Here is a 16,681-nt window from a genome sequence, read left to right on the forward strand (position 1 = left end):
TTTGCACCTCATCTCTTGTTTGCTACCTTGGTAAAGGCATCTTAAGCCCTGCCTGACTCCCATTGGCTAACGCTGTGGCCATATTCACCCCCCATTCACCGGCAGGCGAAGTAGCTGGCCCTCCCCTTAAGGCCCTACCCACAAGGCAACCCTGTCTGGAGCCTGTCTAGAGGCGTTCGGGACGAGGGACGCCGATCGTCACATTGCAACCCGTGAGTAAATGAAACACTGCAACATTTTCTTGTCCATTGACTACCTCCTAAACTCAACCTCTTGCTAAATGCTCTGACTTGTTAGCATGGTGCTATACTGGGAAAGCATGCTAGTCCACTGCTGACTGACTTTATCTGCACTGGCCAGTCTCTTCGGGAAAATCTCTGCTGCAAATTGATATTAACATACCAGCTCTTGCCAACTGGGTGCCGTAACACTTGCTTGTCTGCTAGTCTCATATCGCCTAGCTCTCCCTTGTGTTTTAAGGTACCCGGTGTGTCACTGCATATCTTCCGGTTGTTCATCTGCTGTAATCAACTAGGTTATTACTGTCTCCCTTCCTCTGCTGACGAACTACTCATAGTCACGTGTATACCACTTGCTAAAATTTGGGTTATTGCTCACTATGTTAACTGCATTGCTGCTGATCATGTTTCCCTACTGTATAATCAATAACTGCACACCTTGCACAGGAAATGCATTTGTACCATTAGGCAATCGTCTTACAAAATTGGGCTGTCCTAGGCATCATCCCATTCCTTGCCCAACGCTGTTTCTACCCACTATACCTGCAATTCCTTCGCACTCCCCAGCACTGTAGCTCCTCAACCACCGGCAAGATATATAGCTCTCGTTAGCCAACACCCAGTTACAACTCACTTATACCCCACGATTTCATGATCATTCATCCAAAGGTTACCAAACCCATTCTGGGTGCACCTTGCTTATACAGACTAAGAGCACAGACAAAGCCATGGATAACCCATCCACTTGGCCTTACCTCTTTAGAGCCTATGACCCCTCTAAGTATCACTCAAATCAAAGACCTCTCAACTGCAGTACCTTTCTCTTCCAACCATATCCTAGGTGGAATCAGACAACAGATATTAAGAACTTGAACCAAACCAGTCACCACTGCCTTGTTAACTATCAATACCAACCAGCTGCTTCATCCTAAGCTGCCCCTAGACCAAAATCGCTCACCTCCCACTCAAAACCTCCTTCAATTCGTACAACCACATAGTACTAGGAAACCATCTCCACCGGAACTTAGCAATACAATCACATGTGCACTCATTAATGCACGCTTGCTAGGAGCACATGCAATAGAGATTCATGACCACATAATTGACTACAAATTAGACCTCCTAGCAATAACGGAAACTTGGCTACACTAGGCCTCGGGCCCTCTCCTCTGTGTAGTACTGCCACCCGCCTTCATTATTCATAGGACTGATAGAATTAACTCTCAAGGAGGCGGAATGGCCATTATAGCAAAAGACAATCTCCTCATTATAACCTGCCCATTGGAACAAATAGTGGGATAAAATAACAATCGACCACAATACTACCAGCAATACTCTGCTAATCTATAGATCTCTTAACAAAAACTGCAACCCTGATGCTGACATCCCACTACTCATCACGCCACTTCTTAAACCTAATACCAAATGTATCATTCTTGGTGACTTAAACTTAGGATTTAATGATCAATCAGATAACAAAGCATCTTCATTCCTTGAAGCAATCACTGACATGAAGTTCACCCAACATATCAATGTCCCCACTCACAGTCAATGAAGAACCCTGGACTAATACTCTAATAACCATTAATTCCGTTCTCCCACTAAACTGGTCAGACCATCATAGTATCAATTTCACCATAAACTGCCCAGGCAGAACTAAAGACACTATGAACAATCGAGTGACCTATGTAACAAGAAACACCCATAAACTCACTGCTGACTTTCTCTCCCCTATCATTAAGAAAAATCTACAAACTAGTGGATGTAATACCAATAAGCCCATCCTACTTGTAGATATTTACCAGAACTGCCTCACCGCTATCATAGACTTGGTGGCCCCTATACCACAAAAAATAAATGTTATTGGTTCAACGAAGACCTAGTAGTCCTAAAACACTTAAAACGGGCACTGGAACACACATATAAAAAAGCCCAACCTAGACACTAAAATTGCTTTCCAATCAGCTAATAGCATATGTAAATCAGCTATCATCAGGCACAAAGCTAATGCTTATAGTACTAGGATCTCCAATGCCAAATCTGACACCAAAGAACTCTTTAGTATACTCAGAGAGTTAGAGAACCCCACCCCTAATTCAACCCCTACCATTGCCAGCAAAGATTGGTGTACCACAATCCAAAATGCCCTAGCCTCTAAGATTGACTTACTGCAAACCAAAATTAACAAAAAGCAGAATTTGCTAGCAGAAAAAACGAGTACTACCAACATACCTAAAGAGACAACTCCCAATGCTAGCCCACCCTTCCACTTTACTCCAGTTACTCAGGATCAAATGGTAATAACCATAAATAAGCTTAAAGCCTCCAGCTGCAAAGGCAACTATTTCCCAGCCCACTTAGTCAAACTCTGTGCACCCACTCTCACCCCCATCATTACCTATTTCGTGAATGCATCATTCAGTTCTAATCTGGTACCAAGCAGCATCAAAGAAGCCTGAGTTACCCATTATTAAAAAAAAACACCCTTGACCCAACTGTCCCCACTAACTCCCATCCCATTACCAGAGTCCCTTTCTTGTTAAAAAACATCGATAAAATAGCTTATACCCAAATTCAAGACCACCTAGAACAAAACCACTTACGAGGCACTAGACAATCAGGATTCAGCCTCAACCATAGCACCGAAACAGCCCTCCTTGATCTTAAAATCCAGATGGAAACTATCAGAGACTTAGGTAAACTATGTATTCTTCTGTTATTAGATCTATCAGCAGCATTTTACCTTGTAGACCACGATAAACACTGTACAACTATAGCCAAAGACTTTGGGTTCTCTGACGAAGTAACATGCTGGATTAAATCTTTCCTAGCGGATCGCACTTCCAGAATTTGTATAGGTAAAGAAGCAGCTGACCCCATCCCCGTACCAATAGGCATACCCCAAGGCTCCTGCCTCTCCCCCACACTATATAATTCCTATACTAAACTCCTCTTCGCAGCATTGGATTACATGGGTGTTATATACACCAACTTTGCTAAGGACACCCAAATACTCATACCACTCTCTGGAGACTATGAGTCAGACACCATCTAATAAACAACATTTATGCAATTATATAGAATTTGATTGCCCTAAATAGTCTTTGTCTTAACAATAAAAAAACTGAGATTCTCATCGTGGGCTCACCTTTTAAAATCAGCACCCTCCATCCCGACTATAACTCAATCAAAATTGATGGCTCCATCATACCTGTACTTAAACAAGTCAAAACTCTTGGTGTCTACCTCGATGCCAACCTATCCATGACAAAGCACACCAATGCCCTAGCATCATCCACCTCATACACATCCAAACTCTTAGCCCTTAGCCGCCAGTTCCTCACCCCAGCCAATTGTATCACTCTAGCTAGAGCCCTAATACTATCCAAAGTAGACTACTGTAATGTTCTTTTATTAGGCACTTCTAAAGCGAATTTAGCCAAACTCCAACTCATCCAAAACAAAGCCCTTCGAGCATCATTAGGATTAAGAAAATCAGACCACATCTCCCACATCAGAAGAGAGGTGCACTGGCTGCCAGTCAAAGCTAGAATCACTTTTAAAGCCCTCTGTATTACACATAAATGTATCAATAATACAGCACCTAGATATCTTAACAAATCCATTAAAAAAAATGAACTAACAGATCATTAAGATCTAATGCTGAATCTCTTCTGGCCATCCTCGTTACAAGAGTAGTAGGGCTGGAGAAATTAGTTTCCCAGGCCAGGCTCCCACTCTCTGGAACACCCTTCCCAAGAATCTGAAAATCGAATCATCTTTCCCCATATTCAAGAAAGCACTAAAAACATGGCTATTTAACACAGTCTAACTTAGCTCGACTCCATCTCATAGTCAGTCCCCTGCTTCCGGTCCACCACTTGTAATCGGTCCCACTGCCAACACCTAATGCATACAGCTTGTACTTTGATGTTTTTATCCTACTGCGATTGAAATAGCTCACTAATACTGTGTGTATCCACATTCATGTTTCTATATTTTCTTGAACAATGATAGTAATTATCTCCTAAGCTGTCTGTAACTACACCGTGATACCTCTGGGTCTGGGCGTATAATAAATGCAATAAATAAAAATTAAATAATGTATGAACAACCAAATGGCCACAGCTGCAAGTGAATCAAAGCACACCATGACACACATAATATACATGTACACATGCATCACTAAATCATCATTACCAATATAGCTTCATCCATCTGCAGCTTGGCCCGTACCAGGCGTCATGGGCCATGTAGACATAGTGAATGTCCTGAGCAAAGCGAGGGCCTGCAACGAGGCATGAGGGCCCATAACGCACAGTACAGTCCGAGCTGCCTGTCCATGAAGCCTCCAGAACACCCCTCAGGGCCTGATTCAGCACATTGTGCATTGAATGTGCCAAAAAAACATCATTCAGTGTGTCAATCAATCACGCCCAGGCTCCACCAGATTTGCTAAGTGGGCCTGGGCGTACACATACTGCATGACAGTGCACCTACAGGATTGTGCCAGTTCAACATAACGGGCGCAATGCTGAAATCTCAGCAGCATTTATGTTAAATAGTAACATATTAGTCATTCAGCAAAAAAGCTGCAGAGAGCACATGTGTAAATAAATACTTTCACACACACATAAGTAAGTAGCTGCAATGTTGCACTACAAAACGTTGAAGCTGCTTGCATATGTATATGTGAAAGTGTTCAAATACACCTGTGTTCATATACACCCGTTTGGTGAATATGAACAGCATCCTATACAGCAAAGCAAGCAGCTACAACGCTGCTTGCTTTGATGTATGTGAAAGCGTACACATACACACGTGCAGGCAGCTCCACAGTCATTACCACCCGATTGGCATGCTATAATCAATCTGCGGCCTATACCAGTTAGTATGGGCCGCAGTTGATCAATCAACTTTGCTAAACACCCGCTAGGGTGTTTCAATACAGAGTACATGTGTCACAGGATGCACCTGTGCCTGTGCGTTTCATAACAGTGAAGGGATGACAATCTGCACATACATGCCAGGTCACTTTGATATTGCAGAAGTGAGGAGGCATGTAGAACGGTGTAACATGGCTTAGAAGTGGGTGGGTGCAGTGCAGAACATGTGTACGTTACCAACTATCTACATCAACAAGTACGTTATGATGCAAATCAATAAACATGAAGACAGTGTAAGGGCAAGTTCAGCCATCATGCGCAATGTGCTTGCAATGGGTTGCATGGCTACAGGCATCCCTCCCACCCCCTTAGTGAAAATGCAGGGAGGCATGAGCACCGCAATGAAAGGTTGACCAGTGAACTGTGTATTGGCAGACAGTGTTGACTAGTGTCAATTGCATCATCTCAGTCAACTGACGCCACAGCAGATGAGAATGGGACAGTAAGCAGGACACATGATGAACCCTCAGTAGTACACCCATTCGTGCAGAAGGCACTACACCAGTTGAACAGAGTCAAGGGGCCTGAAACAGGGGGAGGCCTGTGCCCCAGACAGACAATGACACCCTAAACATGTGCGTGATGCAGGACTGAGCCAGAGTGCGCATGGAATGGATGACCAAATGCCATCATACGTATGTAATCCTGGACACGTACTACAATGATCATCCTGCCAAGTCACATAGGGACATGCATTGAATGCACATGGAGAATTAATGGGCACTCCTGTCCCCGGGGAGCATCTGTCATCTGCACAGTCCGAGTGAGAAACAATGCATCAATGACAAAGGATGTACCCCACAGTATGTGTCTGGTAGGTTTGCAGGGGGATGTGTGCATGTACACATGAGCGTGGAACAGGCCATTGCAGTAGTCCAACATGTTACCCACCAGTTCCATGGTGAAAATGAGGTGCAGGGAGGTGGATCGGCAAGGAAACATGCCCGTGTGGAGTAGCTGCATGCAGGCTGAACACACATGCACGTCAGTCATGCAATGACATAGTCCGAGTGCTGAGTGGAAAGACACCTGAGGCTACATGCAGAAGGGTCAGTGAGCTGGAACATGGACCGGAGGGGCATCCGGGTGACTAGCATGTGAGTAGGGTGCATGTGTGGTGATGAGGACAGTCCCCGTCTGCTTGACATGTCCAGCATGCATCGCAACAGGCACACATTAGTGAAGCATTGCATAACTCGCACATGAGAACCATGTACACATAGCATATAGTGGCAGTCAGGGACAACACATCAAACAAGCAAACCACACATGGACTGGACAAACACGCAACAACACTCACCCGACAGGGCATCATAATCCAGCATCTCTGCCACTTCTTCGACCAATTCTGCTGGGGTGAACTCTGCAGCGATCACCTCGTGCGGAGTGAATTCTTCCTTGTCAGGTGCTGGCCCACTGCCAGTCACCAGAGTCATGGCATAATTGGAGGCACGCTTTAGCTTAGCAGAGTGTCAGAGGTCATCCCAATGCTTTTTGCAGTCCTGAGCTGTGCGCACCACATGTCCGAATGCACTAACACCATCCGCAACATGCTTCCAGTGGTCCCAATGCTGGGCAGGCGCAGTGTGACAATTTGGGCTCACTAGCATATCATGTTCATGTTCCGACACGTAGCCCACAAAGAAGCCCAGTTCCTGCTTGCCGAAAGGCTTCTTCCTCAACGTGCTGGAGGCAGGAACCGTGTCTGTAGTCCCAGCCTCTTGTGCAGGCCCAACCTTCCTCCTCTTGAGCAGTGGTCTGGACCCTGACTGGCGAATGCTGCCCTGATGCTGCTGGGTGCTCTTGACTGGACCCAGCGCAGTAACAGCCGCTGTTCCAAGGTCTGTGACCAATACTGTCCTGGCTGGCAGACTCACAACCGGGGTGGTGTTGGCTACATCTGCCCATGCAGTTGCCAACACCCGGCTGCTCGGGGCAGTAGATGACAACACTGCCCCAGGGACAAGTGCCTCGGTCAGAGCAGCCCTGCGCGCACTTTGTTTGTGCTTTCTGACCACCTGGAATTCTGCCTGGGAATCCTCAGGTGCCAACGCATCATGCGCTGGCTGACCCTGAGACGATGTGGTGGTCACAACAGCTGCACCTGCAGCTACCACTACTGTTGGGCCTATGGCAGTAGATGAAACTGACTGCCTGGTCACATGGGTGCCAGTGTAAGATGCATGAGCTGCATCTCCTGGAGCCAAAGGGGGTGGTGGCATTACTGCACCAACACATGGCAGAACATCCTGCCGAAGTGTCACACCCATGCCTCTTCCCCATCTGAAGCCACCCTGGGCACCCTGGACTCCCCCTACTCCCTGGTCAGCCCGGCCATGTCCCTGACCACGCCCACCACGTGGAGGACACCCAACTGAGGCACCCCTCACCTTTCATGGCCTCCCAACCATGACACAAATGTACTAGTGCCAATGGGAGGTTTACACGACAATTGTCCTGGGCAATCGGGTGAAGGGGGTGGAGTACTAGATGTAAACAGCACCCCAGTGCACCTGCAAGGCTGTGTGTGACCCCGGTGAGAAAATGACGGGTCACGCAATGCTCAGGCACCCGAAATCTGCAATAAAACCGTGCATGCAACCCCTGGTAGCCCACGTGTGTGGAATTAACCTCCAGCAGTACGCAGTGGCACCCAGGGACACGAAAAAATGCGTACGCATGGGACACACAGGCTACTATGACCTCGAAAATGGGTAAACCATACTCAGGGGCACCAGCAGTGGGAAAAATAGTGTGCGCAGCTCACCGTCTGACTAGCGTGGGAAAGAAAAACACGCATAGGCAAGACCAGGGGCGTTGCTAGGGGGGGCTAAGGGGGCTATAGCCCCTGATCTTTTGGTTGTAGCCCCGGATAGAATCTCAGGAGCTACAGCCAAAAGACTAGCTAGGCCCCAGTCCCGACAGTTCCGACATCAGCTTAGCCCCGGGTCTTTTCCAGACCTAGCAACTCCCCTGGGCAAGACCCCGGCCAAAAGAAGAGGTATGTCCTCAATCCACTGTTTAGTGATGGTGCATGAAACAACAAGTAGTAGCAACACGCGTGTCGGTCTCCACAAAAAGCACATACAGCGAACTGCTGGGCCGTGCTCACCTTTAACCCGTGCCGAGGGAAACGCCTGCGCGCACAACGTTACTTACGCGATTAGGCCCTTTCCTTGAACTACACGCTGATTTTGCACATCCGAACTCACTATGCACCTGTGCCGAAGGAAATGCCCGCGCACGTCACGTCACTTACGCGCTTACGAGCTAAGGCCCTTTCCTCTAATTACACACTGATGTGCTGTTTTTTCATGTGCAAATTCACTCTGCATCAAGCTGGCCACGCAACAACACACGGAAGACCACGCTCCTGCCCAGAAGGCCATTTTCCTGTCCCCTAAGCACTGAGCCGCCTCCCACGAGCCATCTGCTGCTGCTTGCCTGCCTGCTGGCCACATGCCCTGCTATTTGGTGCCTGTACATTAGCCATCTGAAAGGGTCCAGTTGCTGCGACCACCCCTGCTGGAACAGAAGACTCCCGACTGCTGTTCCATCGCTCCACAGCCCAGCACCAGGACCCAGTTGCCAACCCACACCTCACCTATCTCGGGGGTTGCCATGTCGGGCCAAACTCCATCTGGGACCAGTGGCGACCCCCCCGCCAGAGAGGCAGAGCCCTGCAAGCTTCACTGCAGGAGAAGTTGGCATCCTGGTGGAGCAAGTCCTGGTGCATTATGATGCCCTCTTTAGACTACCATGTGCCGACAAGGAAGGCCCGTGGAGGATCTGGTTGGACGTCATGGGTGCCATCAACACGGAGGGGCTGGCAACCCATGACCTGAAATACGTCCATAAGCGCTGGGAGGACTTCAGGTCCAGGACCCTCAGGAAGGCCCGGCGCCTTTTGGACACAGCGGATGCAGTGGGGTGCCGGGTCCACCTTACTACCGACCAGATGAAGGTCCTGGAATGCATTCACCCAGCAGTTCACCTCCAGGTCCTCGAGATGCAGACCCGTGTGGAGTCGACCGCTAAGTGTCCATGCGTACTCATTGGACGCAGTGCATGTTGAGGTGTGCCAGGAGTGTGCAGCTTGGACATATGTCTGACATGGCCCATGTATGGATGTGTGTGTGTGCAGGGACATGCCCGTGCTGCATGTGAGTGCAGACATGTGTGATGCACATCAATGATGTATGTGTTCCAATGCATGATGCCCAACTGCATGTTGAGATGCACACATGGTAGCATTTCTGTGTATGTACTATGCCATGGTTGGGGTGTGACACATGGATTCTGGTTCCACCTTCGTGTACGTGCACGGCATACATGTGCGTGTGTGTGTGTTTGACATGTGTGCAACTGTGATATGCCATGGATGCATGTGTCCCGGACATGTGGGTACTCGATTGGTTAATGTGACTTAGTTGCTGATGATTGTACTGTGACAGGTGGTGGAGATGTACAGATACATGTCTGTCTGGTGGCATGTGTGCATGTGATCGGCACGTCCCATGTTGCTTGTGAAGTCATGCCAACCTTTGGCACGTGTGTATGGATGCTGATGCCTGTTGCATGATACCAGTTTATTGGTGCATGTGTGTGGGTTCAAATGATATGAGTGTTGGGGAGTGTGATGCCATCTGTGAAGTTTGACACTGCCACTCATGTGAAACTGTCATGTGTGTATCAGACCATTGTACAGTGCCCTGATGCCTCTGTTCTATCTCTCCTTGTCTGCATCGTCGACTGATGAAGAGGGGGGAGACAGTGCTGTGGAGCACAGCAGCAGGGATCCCACTGTCAGCCAGAGACGCAAGGCCCAGTTCCCCTCCCAGGTACTGATATCTTCCAGGAGTGAGGAGTCTGGTGCTGCATCCATGGCCGCAGCTGCCGAGGGAAGGTCCAAGAGGCGGAGGTTGGAGGTGGACTCCTCGGCAGCAGTAGGGGCAGCTGAGCCCCCACAGGCGCCTACGGAGGAAGATGGCATGGAGTCATCCAGGTTGTTGGGGGGTTTGGTTGCGGAGGAGGCCGTGGAAGCCCCACGCATGGGCCCTGGAAGGGGGGATTCCACTGGTGCTAGTGGTGAAGTCCAGGGACAGGGACAGGAGGCAGCACAGCCCGCCGCGGAGGTGCCTGTGTGTAATCCTGTCCACGATCCTGTGGCTGAATCATCCGGCACCAGCAGGGATGCCTCCGTCCAGACCCGTTTTCAGGGAGGGGATGCACAAATAAACAACTGGCCTTCCTCTCCCTGCGGACGTAGCAATCTGTGACCGGATTGAGCCTGTCCTAGATGGTGTGGCATTGCGCCAACGTGGTATTCAGGATGACATGCAGGGTTCTCGTCAGGACAATGCATGTCATTTCAAATACCTGTTTGGCCGTGTTGCACTACTAGGACAGGTCATCGGCACTGGGTTCCTCTGTGTGCTGGATATTCTTGTGATCCCCTCCTAAACTGAACCCCCTATGTGTCAGTTGTCCTCTGTGCCATCTTCCCTCCCAAGTGTTACTTGGGCCCCCTGTGGAGCTGCCCCTGAGCCAGCGGCCAGGCTGGTAGAGGACGCATCCCTGCCACAGTCGGGAGTCCGAGGTCCAGCAGGGATGGCAACCCTGCCAACTGGACCACAGCAAATAGAGGACATGCAGGCACCAACAAGCACGGCACATGTATGGCAGCACCAGAGGATTCCATCAGCCTGGATGCTGTTTTGGGGCCAGAGGAAGTTGCATTGGAGGCAGCAGCAGGCTCAGAGTGGGAGCCATCATGATTCGGGGCCATCAACATCCCAGGGGCAGGCATCGGCAGGCGGGTTGGAGGACCCAGGATTGGGAGTGTCTTCTATGTGGCAGCGGTTGGGCCAGCAAATAGATGCAGAGTGGCGGCAGGCAGAGAGGGCACCGCTCACAATAGTCAGGCCAGAGAACTCCATACACCTGGCTTTGAGGCGGGCTGAGTGCCTGAAGTTAACTCGCAGGGAGTTGGAGGATGCCATGACTGCATCCCTGCGAGACCTCGAGGCCAGAGAACAGGCCTTCCTCCAGAACATTGTCATGGAGTTCGATGATGCCCTGGCCAAGGACATCAAAAAGTGAGCTGTCGGACTAGCACGCCACCTTTGTATATAGTTATTTAGGTTTAGTTTTCATTTTTTTTTATGATTTGGAGTCCACAGACTTTGCTCCATTTTTTGTATATAGATGCATTTTAGATAGGGTTTTTTGTAGGTTTCCTTTTGTTTCGGGATCATGGACCCTTCAGACTTTCATTTTCAATATTTCCGGACATGTACATACTTTCTTTTTTACATCATCACATGTAGTAATGGCTTTTTATGCTTTTCAATTTAGGATTTATTTATATGGACTTTGGCGATGGACCACTTTTCATTTTTCATGTCTTGGATTTTCATTTTTCCTTGGATTTTACTTTCTTTTTCATATTTAATTCATTATTTCTTCATTTGCATGTGTGGTTTTCATTTTGTCATTTTGTATTATTTTCATTCCATTTCATGAATCTTCAATATTGGTGTGGTCTACTCTCATTGGTTTCGTGCATGTCTCTATGAGCATTGGCTCAGTCATGTGTTGGCACTGTGTGGCACTGTAGGACATTTATTCATGGGCATGCTGGTTCTTTGCAGACTCTCATGGCATGCGTAATTTACTAGGGAGTGGGTGCAGTGAATGGTTGCATTTTTTGTACTGGGGGTGGGGGGGTGGGATTTGGGTCGGCATTAGGTATATGGGTCTGTAATGTTATGACGTTGTGTTTGGGGGGGCATGAGTCGGGGCCTGCTTGCAGGTGCCCATCACTGGTGGGGAGGTCATGAGTCGGGGTGGAGGAACATGAGTCGGGGTGGAGGGACATGAGTCAGGGCCTGCTGGCAGGTTGCCGTCAATGGGGGTGGGGTGGAGGGATATGAGTCGGGGCCTGCTAGCAGGTGCCCGTCACTGGTGGGGGGAACTTGTGTTGGGGCTCACAATTGCATTTTGCTATGTGGGCTGCCTGCAGGGCATGGTCAGGGTGGTTGGGCTGCCTGCAGGGCATGTTCAGGGGTGATGGGCTGGTTGCAGGGCATGGTCAGGAGTGTAGGGTGGTCCCCTGTGATGTGGGCTACCTGCAGGGCATGGGGAGGGTGAATAGGCTGGCTGGGGGGCATGGTCATGTTGGATGGGCTGCCTGCAGGGCATGACCAGGGGTGTAGGGGGGTACGTGTGGTGTGGGCTGCCTGTGGTGCATGGGGAGGGCACACCCAAGAGGGCGCACACTGCCAAATTGTGTGTAATTCTCACTCGCGTACCCCGGAATACACGTACCCCACTCCTGCCAGCAATATAACGTGTAAAGTGCACTTGCGTACCCCGGAATACATGTACCCTGCTCGAGGCAGCAAAATCACATGTAAAGCACACTCGTGTACCCCAGAATACACATACCCCGCTCGCGCCAGTGAATTTGCTTGGAAAGCTCACTCGCATACCCCCAGATTTGCGCAGCAGTGGGGTGAGGAGCCACATGCACCCCCTGCATCCAGCCCACACCACAGGAGTCCACCCTACACCCCTGTCCATGACCCTCAGCCAGCCCATCACCCCTGGACATGCCCCGCAGGCAGCCCATCACCCCTGGACATGCCTCACAGGCAGCCCATCCACCCTTACCATACCCCGCAGCCAGCCCATCCACCCTCCCTATGCCTGAACAGGCAGCCCATCCACCCTGACCATGCCCCGTAGCCAGCCCATCACCCATGGACGTGCCCAGCAGGCATCCCATCCACCCAGAGCATGCCCCTAGCCAGCCCATCCACCCTCCCCATGCCCTGCAGGCAGTCCATCCACCCTGACCATGCCTCGCAGCCAGCCCATCACCCCAGGTCATGCCCAGCAGGCAGCCCATCCACCCAGACCATGCCCCCAGCCAGCCCATCCACCCTCCCCATGCCCTGCAGGTAGCCCATCCACCCTGACCATGCCCCGCAAACCAGCCCATCACACCTGGACATGCCCAGCAGGCAGCACATCCACCCACACCATGCACCCCAGCCATGCCCCCAGCCAGCCCATCCGCCCTCCCCATGCCCTGCAGGCAGCCCATCCACCATGACCATCCCCCGCAGCCAGCCCATCACCCCTGGACATGCCCCGGAGGCAGCACCTCCACCCAGACCATGCCCCCCAGCCAGTCCATCCACCCTCCCCATGCCCCGCAGCCAGCCATCCACCCTCCCCATGCCCCGCAGGCAGCCCATCACCCCCTGGACATGCCCAGCAGGCAGCTCATCCACCCAGACCACGCCCCCCAGCCAGCCATCACACCTGTGGACATGACTGCAGGCAGCCCATCACCCCTGGACATGCCCCGCAGGCAGCCCATCACCCCTGGACATGCCCAGTAGCCAGGCCCTCACCCCTGGACATGCCCCGCAGGCAGCCCATCCACCGTTCCCAAGCCCCGCAGGCAGCCCATTACCCCTGGACATGCCCAGCAGGCAGCCCATCCCCACAGACCATGCCCCCCAGCCAGCCCATCCACCCTCCCCATGCCCTGCAGGCAGCCCATCCACCCTGACCATGCCCCGCAGCCACCCCACACCACAGGAGGGACTTTTCCATGCTATTTGCCTGGCGCGAGTGGGGTACGCATATTTGTAGGGGTGCACAAGGAGTTCTACACAGAGTTGGGCTGGAGCGAACGTGGTACAGGAGTTTACATGTGATTGGGCTGGCGAAAGCAGGGTACGTGTATTCCGAGGGGTGCGCAGGGAGTTTTACACGCGATTGGGCTGGTGCTAGCGAGGTACGCATATTCTGAGGGGTCCGCAGGGAGTTTTACACGCGATTGGGCTGGCGTGGATGGGGTACAGGAGTTTACACGTGATTGTGCTGGCACGAGCGGGGTATGCGTATTCTGAGGGGTGCATGGGGAGTTTTACACGCGATTGGGCTGGCGCGAGTGGGGTACGCGTATTCGTAGGGGTGAACGAGGAGTTTTACAAGAATCAAATTAAGATTTAGTGGATGTAGAACCAAACTATGTGCTCTTATGTCCTTTTGATTTCGATAAATGACCAAGGTGCATCCCAAATGCTCAGTATATGATGCATATTTTAGCTGTTCTTTTAGTTCAAGATTGTTAATTGTTACCTTTAGGTCTCCTCATGTAGGTCCCTGATGTAATTATTTATTCTGAAAATCCAACGTCGCTCATAAAAGAAAATAATGCCCTTCATGTCCCAGCCTCTCATGGGTTTGTGTACACTTTTCAAGCTTTAACGGAGGAAGACTGCCCAATCTCAGACTATTTTCACCCCTTACATGTATTGATAGCTTTTGACCTCAGTAACCAAACTCTGTGTATAAAACAAGATGTTGCAACTACATTGCATATTCTTTGCAGCATGCTTAAATATAACAGTGGCTCCCATATATTGCAAATCCCCACATTAATTAAAATTGGTCTCAAGTATCTGTGTCTTAATGTAGGGGAATTTTGGAAAATCCGCATAAAATGCAATACATCTTCTTTTTTTAGTATTGCACAATGGACATAAAGCAGAAATGTAATGCTCACCACGGCCAGCGTCCCGAATCTAAAACAAAAATATAAGGATTTCTCATAGGCTGAACGAATTAGGTCAACATATGCTCTACCAGCCTTAACCAGTCTATTGCCACTATAGTCAGGGACAGCAGAGAGTTTCAAAGTGGCACACAATAGATCTTTTCTTAACAGATTATTGATGTCTAAGCTTACTATCCTTCCTACTACCTGGCAGGAAGTCGGATCTACCCAAAGAATGCTCAGATTCAGATTGAACAGGTAGAACACATAATTCCAAGTATTTTAAAGAGGAGGGGATGCTTAGGGGCAGAGGACTGTTCTTTTAAGAATGTTCTCTCGCAAGATTGTAAGTTGTTTAAATGCATGTAGCCCCATACCTCTGCCCCATAAGCAGCTGTTTGGCAAGATTGTTTCTGGAATAGGTTGAGAGCTGTGGAGACTGCTCCACTGCCGTGGTGTACAAAAAAGAGTTAATTACCACATTATATTTTTCCATTTTGCTATTTGCGGCACCCAGCTACTGGACTCATGGAATATAATCCCCAGGTAGTTAATAAAGTCAACCCGACAAGCAGAGAATTATCAATTCTAAAATAGACTGGGCCGGAAAACAAAGATACTTAATTTTTTTATATTTAATTCCAATTTTAAATCTGAACATTTGATCTCAAAGATTGATAGAGCCTTTTTTAAACCTGCTGGGTCTGTGTTGAACTGTCTGTGTTTAACTGCAACTGCAAAATCTTAAAGACAAGCTCGTTCAAACCAAACCAGCAACCAAGAAGAAGATCACAGAACGAATTGGTACATTCCCTTGTTTGGGTTGTAGCAATTGCAGATACATCATGAAAGGGGAATCAGTGAAGCACCCATACACAGGGGAGACAATAAGACTCAAGAGCTTTGTTACGTGTGACACTCACAATGTGATTTACGCCATTAAATGCCCATGTGGTCTATACTATGTGGGCCAAACTCTCAGGGTGGCAAAAAGTAGATGGAACGAACACAGGTCCTGCATAAGAAATACTAATCCCAATTCAGCTGTGGCCAGACACTGGCAGGATAATAAACACAACTTAGCCCAGATACAATTTGTTATTTTGGAGGTGGTGGAGAAAAGAGATCTCCATGAAAATTTCCAGAAAAGGATGGACCAGAGAGAAACTTTCTGGATTGATTGATGGAGCTCCTTAACACCAAGGGGGCTCAATGAGGAAATCAATTATATGTGTTTTTTGTAATGATTATTGGTTGAAAGAAACGTTTGTTCATTGCAACTAGATCAATGTGATTGTATAACATCTAGCTGGTGGATATATGTCAACTGTGATATTAGTAGCTAAACTGACTCTACAAGAGGCTTTGTGAGCTCTACCCCAATGTTCTTCTCTCTGATTTAGGTTAACTAATATCCAATGTTGTACCGTTTTTCAGTGTATTACTACCTATTTTATTCTGTTCCACTGACTACTATACATTTAGCCCATTAGACAATGGGCGATTTGGCCTTGAGTTTTCTAAATACACACATCTCCCATCGCATGTTATGCAGTGGTTGAAATGTGTGTTTTCACATTAACCTTGTTTTCACCATTTAGATTATTTCATTAATACCATCTAGCTTATTCATGAATATGGGAGCAATCCCCCGCAAACCTTTCGTGCTAGCAGGCATAACGTTAGTTTTTTCCATTTAGCAGCATGCTTTACAGAGCTGTTTTACTCGCGCTACACGTTTTATTCCAGGTCTGAATCAAGCGTCCTTTAGAACAAGGTCTCCATGGAGACTTCCCCGCCCCAGGGCTCTACCCGGGGGTGGGGCACGAGGCGTACGTGCTCCAGCTGGACCACGACGCCTCACACCGTCTCCATGGAGACCAATAAAAGGAATCTGAAGCCGGCGCGAGCACGCTTGA

The sequence above is a fragment of the Ambystoma mexicanum genome, chromosome 5p (genome assembly GCF_040938575.1).
Source record: "Ambystoma mexicanum isolate Mex_15411 chromosome 5p, UKY_AmexF1_1, whole genome shotgun sequence".
NCBI classification, from domain to species: Eukaryota; Metazoa; Chordata; class Amphibia; order Caudata; family Ambystomatidae; genus Ambystoma; species Ambystoma mexicanum.